We start from the raw sequence: 7,695 nt of genomic DNA, 5'->3' as shown, positions 1-7,695 counted from the left end.
TCCTTCAAAGATCATTTTCTCAGCCTGAGTTTGCATCTCTACTTGGAACTTTGCCAGCTATGTGGCTCCAAACAAGTTACTTAACTTCTCTAAGAAACCATTTTCCCATCTATAAAAGAGGAGTGAGAACAATAATCACCTCATAGATTGCTGTGATATTAGAAGAAATGTAGAGAAAGCACAGAACAGATCCCCTGCCACACGGCAGGTCCTGGGCAAATGCTTGTCCTTGCCTTTCTTTCTCCTCATCAGCTTGATCAGCTGCACCAGCGCTGGAGCCTGGTACCCTCGGAGCAGGTGTGGAGGGAGTATTACAGACCAGCCACTCTCATACCCAGATCTTCTTGGCTAGGCACATGACATGCTCCTAAGTCTCTGAAATAAAACAGATATGAGGCTGGACACAGTGGCTCATGCCTGCAATCCCAGCACTTTGGGAGGCCAAAGCAGGTGGATCACCTGAGGTCAGGAGTTCGAGATCAGCCTACCTAACATGGTGAAACACTCCCCCCCAACACACACACACACACACACACACACACACACACACACACACACACACACAAAATACAAAAATTAGCCAGTGGCAGGCACCAGCAATCCCAGCTACTTGGGAGGCTGAGGCAGGAGAATCGCTCAAACCTGGGAGGCAGAGTATGCAGTGAGCCAAGATTGTGCCATTATACCCAGCCTGGTCAGCAAGAGCTAAAATCTCCCCCCAACCCAAAAAAAAAAAATTAAAGCAGATCTGAGTGTTAGCTGTGAATCTAGTACTGTGTAGGCCAGGTGGGCAAAATAAAGCCATTGATTTTTCAGTAACTGCTCCAAGGCTATCAGTCAGAATAAGGTGGATTTCGCTGCTATAATGAGGAACAATCCCAAACGCCCAAGACTTCAGACAAGAAAGGTTTATTGCTCACTGTGCTACGTGTCATAATGACTGACAGAGCCTCCTTCTTCAGGGACCCAGCCCGAGGGAAGCTCTGCTCCCTGTCTCCGCAATGGCTGAGATTGGAGAAAGCAAAATGGCGCATCAAACACTAGTTTTTGAGGCTTCTGTCTACACGCTACTGTACATGGCAGGTCACATGTATCTAATTTCAAGGGAGCAGGAAGTTGCAACCCTACCAAGTGCCTGGAAGAACAAGCAATACTCTGAGAACAGCACCCATGATAACTACCAGGAGTTTGTAAGGGTGTTGTGGGCTAAAGACACTGAGCCACGCTGGAGAGGGAAGATCCCACCTGGGGAGGAAACCGTCCCCTTCTGAGCAATGTCAGTGTGGCTGTCCAGCAGGTTTCCTCAAACCTCACATTATCCACAGCTTCTCAAACATCACCCCCAAAATAGCCCTAACAGTAAAGAAAGCAGAACTCAGACCTCTGGGCATTTTCAGTGCCAAAGAGATTTCCCTCTAGTGAGCAATTTCACAAAGCCTTGTCTTACCCTATGGTCCATGTGGATTTGCAGCCTACTCCACTGCATGTCACTGTGTGTTTTAATATCAAAACCAACGCTTTTGCAAAGTGTACAATGCTTGTGTTTTTCCCTCACTGCTAACCCATCACTTCGTGTTTCTGGAAAATCTCAGCAACAGATCCCTGACATTCCAAAACATTATTCCTGAAATTTTCACAAATTGCCACAATCCCTAACTCCATCACTTTCTCACTTAGATTGCTTTTCTTTTTGTGGATAAAAATGCTATCTGCCACTCACTCAGAGCCTTGTGTGTCAACCATTGGCCTGTACTACCTCGTTCCAGACTTGTACCAGTTTTCCAGTATAAACGGTCAAGAGGTATTTCTAAAATGTTTATCCTTACTGGTAACCAAAAACACAAATTAAATAAAGGTACTGCTTTTTATCTAATTGATCTTTATTTTTTTAAGATAATACTTAGTTGCCCTTGAGAGTACCATAATGCAGGCCCTTTCCCTCAGTGCCGTGGGAGAGTAAATTCCAGGAAAGCAATTTAGCAATACGTATCAAAAGCCCTACTAATGTTGTCTCCTTTGATCCTGTAATTGACTTCTGGGAATCTATCCTAGGAAAATCATCAGAAATGTGGAGAAAGATTTATATTCACTATAATGTTATTTGTATAACCACAAGAAAGAAAGAAAAAGAAATGAAACCAACCTAAATGGCAAAAATATAAGTAAAAAGGCAGGGTAGGGTTGAATAAAATGTGGTGGGGAGATAAGATGTTTAAAAAGTATTGTATTTTCAAGAATTATTTGAATGACACGGGGAAATGTGCAAAATATATTATCAATCAAAAAAGGTAGACTCTAATACCATTGTTTCAAAAGGAAATATTACTGAAACATATATACACATAGTCATACACTAATATGCTCATAAAACAGATGAGGAAATAAACCACTAACAGTGATTGTCTCTGGTTTGTTACAGGTGATTTGTTTTCCTTCTTCATATTTTTCTGTATTTGCCAAATTTTCAAAACATTTATATACATGTATACACACACATTTTTTATAATTAAGAAAACAGTTTTTGAAAATAGAATGTGGTAGATTGAAAATTTTGCCACACATTATTTCCCTCCCTGTATCCATACCTGGGGCACTTGGGCAGTGACACACCACACTGATTCTGAGCTTAGCCTCTTGACTTGTTTTGGTCAGTGGATTATGAGCAGTTGTAATGCAAACAGAGGCTTGATGGCACTTACCTGTGAGAGCTTGTCTTAACTTGCTGCTCTTGGAATCCTCCAACCAACCCATGTGAAAGAGCTTGGGCTGGTCTGTTGGATGATGAGAGATACATGTCCCAGTTCCCTCATTGCCCCACCCCTAACCTGGCTAACAGAGCTGCCTAGCCAACCAGCAGCTGACCACAGACACAAAAATCAGCCCAGCCAGATTAGCAGAAAACCACTCAGCTGAGCCCAATCCCAAACTGGCAACCCACAAATCATAAAATACATTGTTGATATTTTAATCCACATTCTGGGGCAGTTTGTTATGTAACAAAAACTAAATTATATAAGGAAAAATGTACTCTGGTAGTAAAGTGGAAAAATCCTGGGTTTCTCCTTTGGGTACATTATTTAACCTGTGACTCCATTCTGTTATCTATAATGTAGGAAGAACACTGCTTGCTTCACTGGGAAGTTGGAAGAATCAAATGAGTTAACATACATGAAAGCAGCTGACACATATTAAGGCTAAATAAATGCAATGAATCTGAATTACTCTTGTCAGTAACCATTGTGAAGAAAGAAGCATTTTAGAACCTTAACAAGAAAGGAATCACAATATATTCATCTCCACAGCTTAGGAGTGGGTTAAAAATATGATATTAGTATTTTTAGAATTTTGTTTTTATGAACAATCAATAAAGGATAAAGCCTTGGGCTAGAATTTAGGGGTTTGAGTTTTACATCCTGTTATGAACTAAGGTTGTATCTCCCCTTGAAATTCATATGTTGAAATGAATCCCCAATGTGATGGTATTTAGAAGTGGGGCCTTTGGGAGGTAATTAGGTCGTGAGGGTGGAAACTTCATGAATGGGATTAGTGTCCTGTATTAGTCTGTTTTTATGCTGCTAACAAAGACATACCCCAGACTGGGTAATTTGTAAAGAAAAATAGGTTTAATGTACTCACAGTTCCGTGTGGCTTGGGAGGCCTCACACTCATGGCAGAAGGAGAAAGCCACGTGTTCTAGGCAGCAGGCAAGAGAGAATGAGAGCTAAGTGAAAGGGGAAACCCCTTATAAAACCATCAGATCTCGTGAGACTCATTCACTACCACGAGAACAGTATTGGGCAAACCGCCCCCATGATTCAATTACCTCCCACTGGGTCCCTCCCACAACACGTGGGAATTATGAAAGCTACAATTCAAGATGAGATTTGGGTGAGGACACAGCCAAACTATATCATGCCATTATAAGAAGTGGCCAGAGAGCTAATTTACTCTATTTTCTCCCTGTGAGTAACAGTGAGAAGTCAGCAGTCCACAACCCAGAAGAAGGCCCTCATCAGAACCCAGCTGTGCTGGCACTTTGATCTCAGACTTTCATCCTCCAGAACTGCGAGAAGTGCACTTTTGTTGAAGCCACCTGTCTATGGTACTTTGTTATAGCAACCCAAACTAAGACATATCTTATTTCTGCCATTGACTTGGAATATGACATAGGGTGTTTTTCCTATTCCAACTTTACAGCAACTTAATTCCTAAATGGGACTCTTTGGGGTCAGAGAGCCAGAGAAGATTTGAATGCAGAAGGATTTGAGATCTAAGCTTAAAGTCCAGTCTTCTCCTCTGGATGTTCACATAGCCATGCCCATCTGCTTCTCCTGCCATTTACAGCCCGCCCCACGCCTATTTGCTGAACACTCCAGCAAAACGAAACAGCTGGCTATTCTCAGGCAGCAGGACGGTTATACCTTGCTTATGCCGTTGCCTCTGCTTGGAACACCCTTTTCCACAGCCTACTCACAGCTTCAGGACTTGCCCTGGAAAGACTCCTCTGAGTCCTCAGATAAAATAAGTATCTCTTTCTCTCATGTTCCCACAACCTATTTATCTTAGGTCAGGTTTTCTAGAAGCAAAGGCTAAGACAGGAATCCTTGTGCAAGTGATTTATTAAGGGAGTTCTCTCGGGAGGACCCTTAAGGAGAGGGAAGTAGAAGAGGGCAGTGGGAAAAGCCAAGCAAAGATGTATGCTCAGCTGAAGTCCATGTGGAGGATGAACAAACCCTCAGAGTCAGCCCACCTGAGGCAAGGTGCGTCTGGCCTTCTGTGCGCCCCCTGCTGTCAGTCAGCCGTGGCTGGAAGCCATCCCCAGAGGGAAGACATGGCCTTTCAGGTATTTCCAAAGCAGCACCCATTACCCAAGATGATTCCAAGGGAAGGGCGCACCTGCCGAGTGAGCTGTCAGGTAAAGGGGCGCTGAGGGCACTGGCACTGTCTCCTATCATCCATCCTCACACCGCATAGTGCCCTGTGCCCCACAGGACGTTCACTCCATTAAGCACAGCCTCTTCAGGATTCTGGATGATCACAGTTTCTGGAGAAACATACCAGAACAAGGATGTTAGGGTAAGGTGCTGTCCCTGCTGCTGGGTGGGTTGGCGCTGAAACTCACCATCTCCCTCTTCCACCAGTCATATAACATTTCCCTCCCTAGCAACTGGTTCTACTGATCTATGTAGATTTTCCTGAGGAAGGTGGCTCTCAGATCTTCAGCTGGGGCGGCAGGGTCGGGGGAGGGTCTGAGCCCCTGGGTCCCATGTTCTTACTAGGCCATAGCCGTGGAACCTTTCCATTTCCTGTTAGAATTGAGTGTGGGAGAGCCAGGGTGCCCAAGGGATCACCTGATGCCCAATGCATTTCCTCCTGCCCTCACTGTGATGCATTATGAAGTGGCGGCTCGTGTCTCCTTGTGAAGAGCAGGGTTCATTACTCCCACTGAAGCAGTAACTCCTTCTCTTGCCCAGTGATCTTTTGGCACACGAACCCAAAATGACTGAGCAGCAGGTGTAGCCTTAAGTTTAGTGGGCTCTTGCTGTATTCGCTGATAGTATTAATAATATTTCCCCTCTGGGAACCAAGAGCTCTAGATCCTCAGAGCAGAAAGTTGCAGAGACAGGTGCAAATCCCCACGTGACTGCTCGGGGTGATGGGGAGCAGAGCCACTGCCGCTTCCATCTTGGAACTCCTGGACCCACCCCTTCCGGACGCTGCAGCAGGGCTCACTCCAGGGACTACACCTGCTCTGTGTTCTCACTCCTCTTTGCTCAGTCTTTGAGGGCAAGGTTCATTCGTGTTGATTTCTGCACGTACATCACTCCCACTGCCCTGCATCGGTAAGGCCACTGACGCCACACCTGTGGGTGGTTTGGCTCATTTTCCACAAGCAAAATATCAGGACCATGGTCCTAATACCTAATTAATCACCTCCCTGAACCTCACCTGGATGATGGGTCAGGATGCTAAATTGGGACCAATTCAGGATACTTACAAAAGCAAAATGGCTACCCAATTTGGGGTAGTTAAACAGCTGGCAAAGTTAAAAATATCATAAGAAGTCTATACGTGGTCAGGAAGAAGGAGGGGAACACCAAAGGCCAGGATTTCCAAAGGGCCTGATCCCGACGGAAATTCAGCTTTGAGATTAGGCTCATTTCTCTGCCGGGCCAGTCTCCCATTATTTGGAATCAGGGCGGCGAGATTGTCACCTGGGGTCACAGCAATGCACCAGGTCTCTGTCTCCAGGACCACAGTCTGTCTGGGAGTGGAGGATGGGCTGGGCAGGGGTGTGTATGGAATGTGCTGTACAATGGCCAGCTCCCTGGCCACAGCCAACCCTGAATATCCTGCCTTGGCCAGAAGGGGCCTGGAGAGAAAGCGGACACAGAACAATTGGGAAAGGTCTAAAAACCGCAGGAATCGGCTGAATACAGCCAAGAGGCTGCCCAGTGATGCAATTCATGGGAGACAAAAAAAAGGAAAAAAAAAAAAAANAAAAAAAAAAAAAAAGAAGAAAAAGAGCCCTCCAATCCTACCCAGGAGCATTCATCATTCAGCGTGACCTTCCAGGAATCTGCTGACAGACACAAAGTGTTTTGTGTGACTTTCTGCCTGGGACCTGGAACGACTGACGCGTCCCAGAGACGGGGAGGAAGGGGGCTGGATGGCTAGGAGGCTGGGGGAGGCGGGCGGCCTTGGTTCCCTGCAGGGGGTTGTTGGGCACCATCTGCTGGTGGCAAGGGAAATGACACCCTACCTCTGACCCAACAGAGTAAAGCAAAGTTTTGGGAACAAAGTGCTGAGGAGGAAGGACGTCGGGGAGAGGAACACAAACACACTTCTCACCTGCTGTGAGCCAGAGGCTTCCATTGGTACCCTCTAGTTGGGAAAGAATTGCTATGCCCATCTTACAGATGGGAAACTGAGGTTCAGGGAGGTGATTAATTTCACCAAGAGCAAGCATGGATGAATTTGTCGCCGTGGCATAATCATTCCTTGTTCTGAACTCATTCATAGAGGCTGGACTGGTTCCTGGAACATAAATGCTGGCTGAGTGAACGGCTGAATAGGGCTTGGGAAGTAACTTGTGTTTTTGTAGTATGCCTGCCTGAGACCAACAAAATAGGAAAAAGTCAATGCAAACCGAGAGTGGTGGCTGTGATTGCAGATGGCTCTCCGGAAACGCCCAGTGCGTGATATCCTCCCAGCCTCCTGTTTCATCTGACAAGATTACAAACTACTTCAAAGCCTGGGCTAGATTTCACTCCCTGTTGACCTCAACCTAGCATTTAGCTGTCCTGAAGGGGCAATAGAAGGAAGAAAGATGATGGAGCTGCATAGGCAGGCGCCAGATTTCAAAGAGGCTCAAACCAGTGCAGGGTGACAGGTGACAGGCGACCACTGAAGTTCTGAAGAGCCCTTTACTATTGTGACAGCCACCCAGTCGTTTCATGTCTCGGTGGAGGACCCTTATCTTCTCAAAGGTCTAGTGATGTTCAGGCACATCAAGCCTTTTCATGCTGAATTCCACCAACATGTCCATCCGTCCCCTCCTAACCCCACCTCCCGACACACGCACACACATATCCTTCCCCCAAACACAGAAACATACTTACATACCAACACTCCTACACACAGGCAAAACTGCACCAGTCATCAACTATGTCACCGAGAACATCAACATCCCAA

The sequence above is a fragment of the Cebus imitator genome, unplaced genomic scaffold (genome assembly GCF_001604975.1).
Source record: "Cebus imitator isolate Cc_AM_T3 unplaced genomic scaffold, Cebus_imitator-1.0 Scaffold1, whole genome shotgun sequence".
Classification (NCBI taxonomy): Eukaryota; Metazoa; Chordata; class Mammalia; order Primates; family Cebidae; genus Cebus; species Cebus imitator.
Note: the sequence above shows the minus strand (reverse complement) of the source record.